This window comes from Papaver somniferum, chromosome 9 (genome assembly GCF_003573695.1).
Source record: "Papaver somniferum cultivar HN1 chromosome 9, ASM357369v1, whole genome shotgun sequence".
NCBI lineage: Eukaryota > Viridiplantae > Streptophyta > Magnoliopsida > Ranunculales > Papaveraceae > Papaver > Papaver somniferum.
The window spans coordinates 86569962-86583799 of NC_039366.1; positions in this window are offsets into that span (position 1 = coordinate 86569962).

Below are 13838 nucleotides of genomic sequence, written 5' to 3' on the forward strand. Positions count from 1 at the left end.
ACTGAAGTTTGTAGGCTACTGCACCAATCCTTTGTAAAACTTTGAAGGGTCCATAATATTTAGCTGAGAGCTTAAAGTTCCTTCTCAAGGACACTGATGCTTGCCTGTAAGGTTGGAGTTTGAGGTAGAACAAATTCCCTTCTGCAAAAGTTTTTTCCACTCTTGAGGAATCAGCATAGTGTTTCATTCTGGCATGTGCTTGATGCAGAGATTCTTTGATGATGTTAAGCATAGAGTCTCTTGATTTTAAGTAAGCTTCCGCAGCATCCACAGGAGTAGTAGCAATAGAAGGAAAAGCTAGATGGGGAGGTAAATAGCCATACAGAGCTTGTAAAGGAGACATCTTTAAACCTTTGTGAAAGCTGGTGTTATACCACCATTGAGCAAGTGACAACCAATTGCTCCAACTGCTTGGCTTGTGACCTTGTCCCTGTCTGACGCAATAGAGGAAGGCAAACCATGAAGTTTGAATATCTGGTTGAGGAAAAACTTTGCCACAGAGGAAGCAGTGTATGGGTGTTGCAGGGCAGGCCATTAATAAAATCCATTGTAATGTGTTTCCAAGCGTGATCAGGCACAAGAAGAGGTTGCAGAACGCCAACAGCATTAGTCTGATCACTTTTGTTTCTCTGGCATGTGTCACATTGAGATACAAAGAGAAATACATCCTTTTTGAGGCCTTGCCAATAGAAATGTGTTTTTTCTCTTGCATAAGTAGCTTGAATACCATAATGGCCTCCCACAACAGAAGTATGTAGAGAGTGCAAGAGAGCTTGTCTTATGTCACCACCAGTACCAATATATAGTTTTGTTTGGTATCTTAAGATGCCCTCCTTGTAAGTGAAATGTTCAACACTGGAAGGGTTGAGTAGAAGTTAAGAAACAATGCCTTGTGCTTTCTCATCGTTAGCATAACTAGAGAGTACCTCTTGAGCCCATGCTTGTGTAGAAGCAGCTAACAAGTTGCAATGAGATGAATTAGGAGGCCTTCTAGAAAGTGCATCTTCCACCACATTCTCAGCTCCCTTTTTGTATCTAATATCATAATCAAATCCCAATAGTTTGATCAACCATCTTTGTTGTAATGGTGTAGTGGTTCTTTGCTCCAAGAAATACTTGATGCTTTGATGATCAATTTGAATTATGAATTTAGCTCCTTGCAAGTAATGCCTCCACCTTTGGACTTCCATGACAATGGCCAGAAACTCCTTCTCATATGTTGATAATGCTCTAGCTCTTGGACCCAGTGGTATGCTAAAGTAAGCAATTGGCCTTCCTTCCTGAAGAAATACAGCTCCAATACATAAGTCACTTCCATCACTCTCAACCACAAATGGTTTAGTGAAATCTGGTAAGGCTAAGACTGGTGTTGTTGACATGGCAAGCTTGAGTTGTTCAAAAGCTGTTGTGGCAGCTGAAGTCCAAAGAAAAGAATTTTTCTTGAGAATATCAGTGAGGGGTTTACTGATTGCTCTATAGTTCTAGACAAATTTCCTATAGTAGCCTGTAAGGCCAAGAAATCCTCTTAATTCTTTGAGAGTGGAGGGTGTTGGCCAAGATTGCATACAAGCAATTTTACTTGGATCAGCACAAACACCTGCAGTTGTGATAATATGTCCCAAATACTCTAGGGAAGATTGGCCAAAACAACATTTAGATAGCTTAGCATATAGTTTATGTTGTCTGAGTAATGAAAATGTAAACTTGAGATGCTCCAAATGTTTAGAAATGTTCTTGCTATAGATTAAAATATCATCAAAAAAGACCAGAATAAATTTTCTTAAAGCAGGTTGAAATACCTCATTCATTAAAGCTTGAAATGTAGCTGGAGCATTAGTGAGGCCAAATCGCATCACTTTAAACTCATAATGGCATTGATGTGTTCTGAAAGTTGTTTTGAAAATGTCTGAGAGATGCACTCTGATTTGATGATATCCATCTCTCAAATCAATTCTTGTGAAGATAGTAGCTCCATTTAATTCATCCAATAATTCTTCAATAATGGGTATTGGAAATTTGTCTTTGACTGTAATGTTGTTCAGTTTTCTATAGTCAACACATAATCTCCATGTGTTGTCTTTCTTCTTGACTAGAAGTATAGGTGATGCAAAGGGACTATTGCTTGGTTGAATGATGCCAGAGTGGAGCATTTCTTGAACAAGTTGTTTTACTACTCCTTTCGGAATGTAAGGGCACTTACAAGCTCTGAGGTTTATAGGAGCAGAATTAGGCTGTAATGGAATTTTATGGTCCAAGTTTCTTGGTGGAGGTAATTGAGTAGGTTCTTGAAAAATGTCAACGGGTCAGCTCGGTCGAGTCAACTGAGTGAACTCGGGTCAAGCACCGAGTCATACCCAGTCATAGTGAGTCAAAGATGAGTCAGGGCATTGGCCTAGGCCATAGTCTTGCGCAGGCCAAAGCTTGTGTTGCGCCACAGTGATGCATTACTCCTTTAGCTCCCCCTCATCCTTGTAACCCTGCATCTCACTGCAACATCTGAAGCAACAACCATTCAGTCACCCTCTCCAGCTCCACTTACCCATTTTCTCAGCTGCAGCAGGATTCTCTTCATCTCAGTCATTCATGGTTCGAGCCATAACTATCTAGACACAGCAAACATCTTCAGCCTCAGTTCAACTGCAACTGCAGAGAGCCTAGCATTCATCTAATCCTGTAATTCAGTTTAAATCCCGTCCAGAACTCATACATATTGTGTACCAGTACAACTGCCACCTGCAATTTCATCTCAGTAGCAGCTGCACTACCCTACCAAGTCACCACCAATGCCTCGCTGCCATTTTCTTGTTCATTGCAGCACCAATTTCTGCAATTGCAATTCCTCCATTTAGCTAACAGCTGCATCAACTAGTTCTCCTGCAACATTTCCTTGCTTCCAACAGCCTTCTGCTAGTCTCAGCTTTGCCTTCGCTTACAACTGTAGCTGCAACTCTCAGTCATGTGACTTCAGTTCAGCTACAATCATCATTTCCATCTACAGCTCACTTTCCATTGCTCTTCTCGACCATCGCAACTCAGTTAACCAACCATTGCAGCACCATCTCTTCTTCTTTTCTGTCACAGTTCAGCTCAAAGCATCACAACACTCATTCATTTTCTGCAATGCAACCTGGAAGCAACGCAATTAAACCTCAACTCCACCTGCAACAGCAAAGCATCTCAACTCAAGAACATAGCACAACTCTACCCACCAATAAGAGTACCAACTCTGTCACTTCATGAGCAACATTTCAGCTCAACCTGCAGCTTTATAATTCCACCAGAACCCATGACCTGACTTCAACTCAGCTGCAGTCAACCTCCAGAGCTCATGTCCCAGCTGCACAACAAATCTGAATCTCCTTGTATCCTTCTTTTGCTTTCTATTCTTCACTGCATCAATTGTAACTTCAACAGCTCAGCTCCATTAACATCTCTCACCAAACTTGAAACTGGTTCACTCCCTCATTTGCACACTGCCTCCATTAGCACTGGCCATAACTCAGGACCACCACCATTAACAGCAACATTATCACCTTCTGTAGCTTCATCATTGTCACTGAGCCACACACTCCATATGTTTATATCATAACCTGTAAAATCCTAGGCATACATCTAAGCAAATCCAAGTCCTCCCTGTACTGCCAAACCAACATTTCAACTTCATCATCATAATAATTCCATCACCTGAGACAACAGCAGCAACTCCAATAGCCTATTCACAATACAACCAAGAACAGCTTCATCCACAGACCCTGCAATTCATCATAACCTGCAATCCAAAACCAGTCTGTATTCAATGTTACCATCAATATTTCTTACTTCCCTGCACTTCAAGCTCAACACAGTACTTAAGCTTTACCAGCTGCAGAACAATTCTTGTTCACCTGCAACATCTCCATTACCGTTCAATCCTGCAACCTTCTTGTCCAGTTCAATCATGTCAGCAAGAACACCATGTCTTCTTCACTCCCCAACCTCACTGGAGCCTCAGCATCACTACCTTCCACCTGCCTCAACTCCAATTGCAACTCAAACACCCACATAGCATCAGAATTCACTACCATCTCTTCCATGAACTCTCTTAGTATCATCTCCAATGAATACAACACAGACCCATGAATCAGACAACATCAATTCTTCCATTTCATCTCTACATTCTCAGCATTTCTACCTGCAACCCTTCTTCCCTATCTCAGACTTCAAACTCACCCCATTTCCTTCTCTATTTCATACACCAGCAGCATCTGCAGTTGAGCACTGCATCAAACCCAACAGCAACACCTCCATTATTAAATTCAGTTAAAACCCATCCATGTGTTCTTGGCCAATTCAACTGCAGCAACAACAGAATCATCATCTTTGTTTTCACCACATAAACCCTAGTTTCTGTTTCTTCTTCTTCTTCCCTGCGTCACATCGATATCCTTTTATTACTGCAAATCCATGGCAGCTACAGATCCAGCTTTTCTTCCATGTTTCTCTATTTCTTGTATTACCAAAGACCCATCTTCTTATTATCGAATTCGATTCAGTTTCACCTGATTCATTCACCCAATAATCTTTTCCATATCTCCAATTCTTCATCTGGATTTAATATGAAACAACAAACCCTAGCTCATTTCACTGATTCTCCAGCCACCGGAAACACAACCTCTTCCCACGTTTCTCTTCGAATTCGATCTGTAACCCTTGCCAATCTCAGGTGGATTCTCTCTTTCTCGGAGTGATAATGGAGCCGCCATGGACTCTCCTCTGAGTTGGGGAATAAATGATTGAGAAATCATTCTCTCAATCCCAGGTGTTGGTAATAGCCATATTAGCTAAAGCACCCAGACATATGATAAGGGCTACCTGAAACTACTTTATTCCTTGTACTATCAGTTTTGGGGAACTGACAAGCTTAATCTTTGATATTGCTCATAACTTCCTCACAGAACATCGACATGACCGCATTCTTTCGCCTTTGGCTTCGTCTTTTCGTTCTCTTCAAGATTATGAGAAGAGATCCTGGATTTGCGCTAGTTCCGCTTCTTTTTGCTCCAAATGACTCCATTGTTCCTAATAAACTCAAAAGCAAACATAAAAGATGCAATTCGCAAGGATAATAGCAAAGAAAGCATAAATACTAGATATAAAATTAGGTGTTTTACAACACCTATCAAATTCACCCACACTGACTTTGCTAGTCTTCGAGCAAATCAAACAAACTTATTCTAAAGGATACATACATACAACTCCATCTCGTGAGGGTTTACTAGAGATATACCCACAAAACCTACTTTTCCAACTTACTAGTTCTCCGTAAGGATAACATCCAACGCGCTAAGAAGACATAGAAATTCTGAGTCATAAGAAGTTAGACACATATATGAACACAATCTCATCTTTAAAAGTTGAGAGAGAAATAACCATCCCTTATCGAAAGAAATTCGGGTTCGGAGTGATCAAAAGTCTCGACTCTGCCTCACAAGAAAAGGGTTTTATGAAGTTGCTCTCAATAATAAATAGCTTTTTATGGGTCACACATGTGTCCAGGTAGGAATGAAGAGAGAATCCTGTGACGCGTTTGAATGGTGGAAAGGTAAAAACCCTCCGAATAGTTTTGAAAACCCACATCTTTTATTCATTTTGAAAACCCTTTTTTTCTGTCGATCTCTAAGAAAGGAAATCAACCACTTAACGAAGGTGGGATAATGCTTACTTACCTCATTCTCCGTTCGACGTGCAGTTAGCACCACTCTCACAACATCCATAGAAACGTCTTCGGTCTTTAACTCTTGATGATGAAATATTGAACTTCGTAGAATCTTGACAATGTGATTCTTTCCTCTAATTCCTTGTTGCTTGAAACCTCATTATGGATATTTCTTCTTCCATTGGTTTTATTGAATGAAATACAAAACCAAAAACGAACTAAACAAACCAAAATAAGATGCAATGAATTATTTTTTTTCTTTCTTTCTTTTTCCTTTTTTTTTTAAATGCAGGATAAATAAAGTAAATACAAAAAAACAAACAAAATATTAAAACTAATGATGGACCTAATAAACTTTTCTCTTTTTTTTTTTTTTTTTTTTTTTTTGAGACAAGAGAAAATAATACAAATACAAAATAAAAATAAAAATGCAAGTAAAAAGGCCATGGTGTAAGTACTTTCCCGCTTGATTCTTCACAACTTGTATGTCTCGATACCATAAACTCCTTGAACTCTCATCTTAATAATCTTCGCTCTTGTACAATAGTCTTCAACTTGTAAATGCTCCTTGTCTTGTTGCTTTACTTGAATATGAAATCTGCTCATTTTTGTATTGTTGCTTATAAACCTTGAACGTCTTCAACTTTCCTTCGAATTTGTGATGCTCCTCTTGTTGATGATGGTGGTGTTTCTATGGACCTGTTGGTGTAGAGAGAGATAAAGTGGACGATGCTAACTGCGAACAAGATTACAAGTGGTATGTAAGTTAGCAATTCGATGTCAGCATTCATGATTGATAAAATCGCACTCAAGAGATCAAAATAGTGCTTCTATTGGTGGGAGGTTGGGTAGCTCACCATTCTACCCGGAGTTTACGTACGGTGACACACACTCTAAAAGCACAAATTTAGACAGGTACAAAGAATTGAAGGTCGGTGCCTCTCATGATGTAACATGGGTAGTCTCCACTATAGGGGATCATAAATCTAATACCGAATTCAGTCTGCACCTCATTTGCCACTGGGATGGTTAAATCCAACTTTAACTCTCATAAAAGTAAGAAACCCGATCATGTTCTCTGTCATCTCTAAGTTCAGTCACTCTTATGAGAATCTCGATGTAATCTTAGCGACAAGTATACTATGTGACTCTAAACTAACTACAAGTTGGAGTTTTCTTATTCACTATTTTACACAAAAGTTGAAAATTTCATGAAACTTTTACAATGCACATGCTTAACCACTCCCCCACACTTAAACTTTACATTGTCCTCAATGTAAATTGAGTCATCCAAAGTAAGTCAAGGTGGGAAATCCTACATGATAATGTGACAAGAAATCAGAAAAAATAAATACAAGACGATAAAAAGCTAAAAACAAGACAAGAAAATAAAAATAAGACAAGAAATACTCATCCGATTGGTTGCCTCCCATTTAGCGCTTGGTTTAAAGTCGTCAGCCCGACTATTTCCTTGCTTTCTACGCCTTAGCCGGCTTCCAACACATTATGGAAATCTGATTGAATGGTACTTGGGTGTTTCCTCACCCCAAAGATGTTGAAGTGTATGACTTCTTCATCAAACTCCATAGTCAAGGTGTCATTGTGGACATCAATCTTCGTTCTAGCGGTACTAAAAAATGGTCTACCCAACAGTAAAGGTGTAGACGAGGATGAATTCACATCACTCATGTCTAAAACGTAGAAATCCACTGGAAATATTAGTCCTTTTACCTGCACCAAAACATCCTCAACAATCCGTTTCGGGTAAATATTAGATTTATCGGCAAGTTGAATAACTATGCCAGTTTTCTTAAGAGGACCAAGGTTTAAAGCATCATAAATAGAAGTAGGCATAACATTAACAAAAGCTCCTAAATCTAACATAGCTTTTGTAAACCTTGTTTTACCAATAGTGCATGGAATAGTGAAACTACCGGGATCTTTCAATTTAGGTGGGAGTTTCTTTTTAAGATACGCCGAAGCGTTTTCCCCCACACTCATTACCTCATTACCGGTTAGCTTGTGCTTGTTAGTGCACAATTCCTTTACACGCTTTGCATAGCGAGGAGATTGTCGAATTACTTCAATGTGTGGAATATTGACTTGGACCTTCTTAAAAACATCCCAAACATCTCTATCTTGTTCCACCTTCCTATTAGATTTAGTGAACCTGCCAGGAAAAGGTAAAGGAGGAACGTAAGTAGAAACAAGAGGTTTAGAGTTGGATTTAGTTACCTCGGGAGTTTGAGGGAAATCAACATCCTTTTTCTCCAAAAATGGTTCCTTTGGGGTTTCTTCTTCACCCGAATCAGTAATTTCAGGTTGCACAAGTTGTGTACCACTTCTTAACATAATAGCATTGACACCCTCTATTGGGTTACGAGGTTGGGAAGGGATTTTCTCACCATTTTGTGCATGCAACTGATTAATCTCCTCGGCCATTGAACCAACTTGTGTTTGCAAGTCCTTGACCGCACTCTCCGTTCTTTGCATAAAAGATTTCAGCAACTCTTCCATATTGGATCCTTGATTTTGAGGTTGTTGGTGTTGTGGTTGACCAACTTGTGCTTGCAACTCTCTAATTACGTTATCTGTTTTCTGTTGATTTAAGTTCGCTAGTTGTTGATTTTGCTGTACCACGGACATTAGAGCCTCGACCAAAGTAACCATCTTTTTCAATTCTGGGTTATGCCCTTGTTGTGGTTGTTTCACTTTTTGTTGGAACTCACTCGGATGGTTGTAAACAAAACTTGTACTTGCAACTTGCTCGTGAGTGTTGGAGTAAATACCATACGGCTGAGTTGAGAATATAGCATTGACATGCTCTACGTTCTCATAAGCTGGGTGTGATGGTTTTACAACCGCTGCTGCAATTTGTTGCATCATTGCCATCATATTGCTCATTTGTTGACGTAATTCAATAATCTCGTCAACTTGATTAACTCCCTTGGTAGGTGGTTCTGATCCACGAGTTGAAAATTGTTGAGAATTTGCTGTCATACTCTCAATCAACTCTCTAGATTGGATCACCGTCTTGTTCATAAGTACACCACCACTTGCAGCGTCAATAAGGTTCTTATCACTTGCTTGGAGACCTTCATAGAAGTATTGGATAATCATTGCGTCACTAAATTGGTGGTGAGGGCAGCTTGCTACCAATCTCTTGTACCGTTCCCAACATTCATATAACGATTCCCCCACACTTTATTTCATCTCACAAATCTCCTTGCGAATTTGAGTCGCTTTCGACGCCGGAAAATATCTCTCCAAGAAAAGTATCTTCAACCCATTCCATGTTGTAATACTACCAGGCGGTAAGTAATATAACCAATCTTTAGCTGCATCGAGTAAAGAGAAAGGAAAAGCACGCAACATTCCTTCATCTGCATTAGCTTCATTAGGTATCATGTTTGTCATCAACCATTGAAACTCCATAAGATGCTTGTTCGGATCTTCCCATACACATCCATGGAACTTTGGTATTGACTGATCAACCCTGACTTGATATCAAAAGTGGAAGTTGCTTCAATACACCATTGTTGTTGATCCAACTTCTGAGAAGATAGCTCCTTGAGTGTGCGATTTGCATCACCCATTGCTTCTCCGAATTTGTATTTCAGTAAGGTACCTGAAACACAATTCTCAAAAACAAGTGAGAAACAAGACAAGAAACAAAAAGCAAATATGAAAGCAGAAATGATGATAAAAAACTAAAAACTTAATAACAAGCCGCATGCCTCTCCGGCAGCGGCGCCAAAATTTGATCGCTGTCGTATGCGTCAAAAATAATTTCGCTTTCTCACTCTACTAATATAAATGAAGTACGTGGTAAGAAAGAGATTGTTCCCACAAAGAGGCTTTTGTTGTTATGTAAATTTCAGTTTCTTAGTAACCAAGGGGGGAGATTTTTGCTTTAGCAAAGCAATAAAAGTAATTGAAAGCAATAAAATAATTTGAATAATCAATAAAGAGAAGATATCGGTCACGGGATAGTATCATTCACAAACATGTATTTCCACCAATGACTAGAATTGGTATTTTAATCTCTCATTTACTAAAATCCCTAGGATACCTTGATCGCAAGAATATCCCGCTAATTCCTTGATTTCATCACAACCACATTAAAAGATGTATATGTGAATTCTTCCTAGAAAGCAACCTAACGTGTAAAAGCACAATCAAGTTTAACTCCCTAAAAGCAATAAGTTTAATGGAATAAGACTAATCCAAGCAATCAAACGTGTAAAAGCACTAATTCGATTTAACCAAGGTTATGATTCATTTGTGACTAGTAGGATATATCACTACAAGTACTACCCACAATTATACTACTTAGAATCAGCGATAAACAACTTTTTCGTATTGAAAACCCTAATATAGCTTTAGAAACGAATGCAAATCGAATTGATTCCAGACTCAACCAAACAAACAATCAAATCATATGACAATATAAACCATGAATCATAAACAATAAATTATTGAGACAAAACTAATTCATTGAAGCAATATCATTTTGTGAAATCAACTTTATCCCACAACCAATAATAGTATTTAGCTACTCATAGCTTTTGAGTTCATCATAATCATAATCAAAAATGAAATGAAGAAGATGAAAAATAAACGAAAGCAAACCCTAGTCGCGCTCTCCAAAACTCCCAGTAAAAATACGTGATCCCCCAAGTTGTAGAAGTCTTTCTTTTATATTCCTTTGCTTTCCAAAATTAGGTCTAGTCTTCAAAGTCCATTAGATGAAAATCCACCAAGCCCATATGTGAGAAAAACCCATGTAGAAAATATGCCCCAAAAGTTGTCGCCGGGAAACTGGCGCACTTGCCGGAAGTTGGCCGGAAAAGTATATCAGGTAACCGGCAAAGTCTGCCCGGTCACCAGTCAACGGGTCAGCTCGGTCGGGTCAACTGAGTGAACTCTGGTCAAGCACCGAGTCATACCCAGTCATAGTGAGTCAAAGATGAGTCAGGGCATTGGCCTAGGCCATAGTCTTGCACAGGCCAAAGCTTGTGTTGCGTCACAGTGATGCATTACTCCTTTAGCTCCTCCTCATCCTTGTAACCCTGCATCTCACTGCAACATCTGAAGCAACAACCATTCAGTCACCCTCTCCAGCTGCACTTCTCCATTTTCTCAGCTGCAGCAGGATTCTCTTCATCTCAGTCATTCATGGTTCGAGCCATAACTATCTAGACACAGCAAAGGTCTTCAGCCTCAGTTCAACTGCAACTGCAGAGAGCCTAGCATTCATCTAATCCTGTAATTCAGTTCAAATCTCGTCCAGAACTCATACATACTGTGTACCAGTACAACCGCCACCTGCAATTTCATCTCAGCAGCAGCTGCACCACCCTACCAAGTCACCACCAATGCCTCGCTGCCATTTTCTTGTTCATTGCAGCACCAATATCTGCAACTGCAATTCCTCCATTTAGCTAACAGCTGCATCAACTAGTTCTCCTGCAACATTTCCTTGCTTCCAACAGCCTTCTGCTAGTCTCAGCTTTGCCTTCGCTTACAACTGTAGCTGCAACTCTCAGTCATGTGACTTCAGTTCAGCTACAATCATCATTTCCATCTACAGCTCACTTTCCATTGCTCTTCTCGACCATCGCAACTCAGTTAACCAACCATTGCAGCACCATCTCTTCTTCTTTTCTGTCACAGTTCAGCTCAAAGCATCACAACCCTCATTCATTTTCTGCAATGCAACCTGGAAGCGACGCAATTAAACCTCAACTCCACCTGCAACAGCAAAGCATCTCAACTCAAGAACATAGCACAACTCTACCCACCAATAAGAGTACCAACTCTGTCACTTCATGAGCAACATTTCAGCTCAACCTGCAGCTTTATAATTCCACCAGAACCCATGACCTGACTTCAACTCAGCTGCAGTCAACCTCCAGAGTCATGTCCCAGCTGCACAACAAATCTGAATCTCCTTGTATCCTTCTTTTGCTTTCTATTCTTCACTGCATCAATTGTAACTTCAACAGCTCAGCTCCATTAACATCTCTCACCAAACTTGAAACTGGTTCACTCCCTCATTTGCACACTGCCTCCATTAGCACTGGCCATAACTCAGGACCACCACCATTAACAGCAACAACAACATTATCACCTTCTGTAGCTTCATCATTGTCACTGAGCCACACACTCCATATGTTTATATCATAACCTGTAAAATCCTAGGCATACATCTAAGCAAATCCAAGTCCTCCCTGTACTGCAAAACCAACATTTCAACTTCATCATCATAATAATTCCATCACCTGAGACAACAGCAGCAACTCCAATAGCCTATTCACAATACAACCAAGAACAGCTTCATCCACAGACCCTGCAATTCATCATAACCTGCAATCCCAAACCAGTCTGTATTCAATGTTACCATCAACATTTCTTACTTCCCTGCACTTCAAGCTCAACACAGTACTTAAGCTTTACCAGCTGCAGAACAATTCTTGTTCACCTGCAACATCTCCATTACCGTTCAATCCTGCAACCTTCTTGTCCAGTTCAATCATGTCAGCAAGAACACCATGTCTTCTTCATCCCCCAACCTCACTGCAGCCTCGGCATCACTACCTTCCACCTGCCTCAACTCCAATTGCAACTCAAACACCCACACAGCATCAGAATTCACTACCATCTCTTCCATGAACTCTCTTAGTATCATCTCCAATGAATCCAACACAGACCCATGAATCAGACAACATCAATTCTTCCATTTCATCTCTACATTCTCAGCATTTCTACCTGTAACCCTTCTTCCCTATCTCAGACTTAAAACTCACCCCATTTCCTTCTCTACTTCATACACCAGCAGCATCTGCAGTTGAGCACTGCATCAAACCCAACACCAACACCTCCATTATCAAATTCAGTTAAAACCTATCCATCTGTTCTTGGCCAATTCAACTGCAACAACAGCAGAATCATCATCTTTGTTTTCACCACATAAACCCTAGTTTCTGTTTCTTCTTCTTCCCTGCGTCACATCGATCTCCTTTTATTACTGCAAATCCATGGCAGCTACAGATCCAGCTTTTCTTCCATGTTCCTCTATTTCTTGTATTACCAAAGACCCATCTTCTTATTATCGAATTCGATTCAGTTTCACCTGATTCATTCACCCAATAATCTTTTCCATATCTCCAATTCTTCATCTGGATTTAATATGAAACAGCAAACCCTAGCTCATTTCACTGATTCTCCAGCCACCGGCAACACAACATCTTCCCACGTTTCTCTTCGAATTCGATCTGTAACCCTTGCCAATCTCAGGTGGATTCTCTCTTTCTCGGAGTGACAATGGAGCCGCCATGGACTCTCCTCTGAGTTGGGGAATAAATGATTGAGAAATCATTCTCTCAATCCCAGGTGTTGGTAATAGCCATATTAGCTAGAAGCACCCAGACATATGATAAGGGCTACCTGAAACTACTCTATTCCTTGTACTACTCCCTCCGTCCCACCATTAAGTGACCTATTTGATTTTAGATTTTGTCCCACTAATAAGTGACCTATATCACTAAACAAGGAGATATTTCTAAAATTATCCTTTTAGTTAATTATAAAAAATATAAGAAATATTCATAATTTGATAAGCATGTTTATATTCGTTTCGTAGGTATTTTAAAATGCTTTTCAATGATATGAAGTTTGCGAACATCCGTGGAGTGGCTTGAGAGATAAATCATTTCTAGATTTCACTAGTTATTATCCATAAGGGTATAATTGTACAAAATTTTAAAAGTACTATTTTCCTTGCTTGCCTTAAAAATTGTGCAAACTTAAACTAGGTCACTTAATAGTGGGGCGGAGGGAGTATCAGTTTTGGGGAACTGACAAGCTTAATCTTTGATTTTTCTCATAACTTCCTCATACAACATCGACATGACCGCATTCTTTCTCCTTTGGCTTCGTCTTTTCGTTCTCTTCAAGATGATGAGAAGAAATCCTGGATTTGTGCTAGTTCCACTTCTTTTTGCTCCAAATGACTCCATTATTCCTAATAAACTCAAAAGCAAACATAAGAGATGCAATTCGCAAGGATAATAGCAAAGAAAGCATAAATACTAGATATAAAATTAGTTGTTTTACAACACCTATCACAACCCCTTGTAAG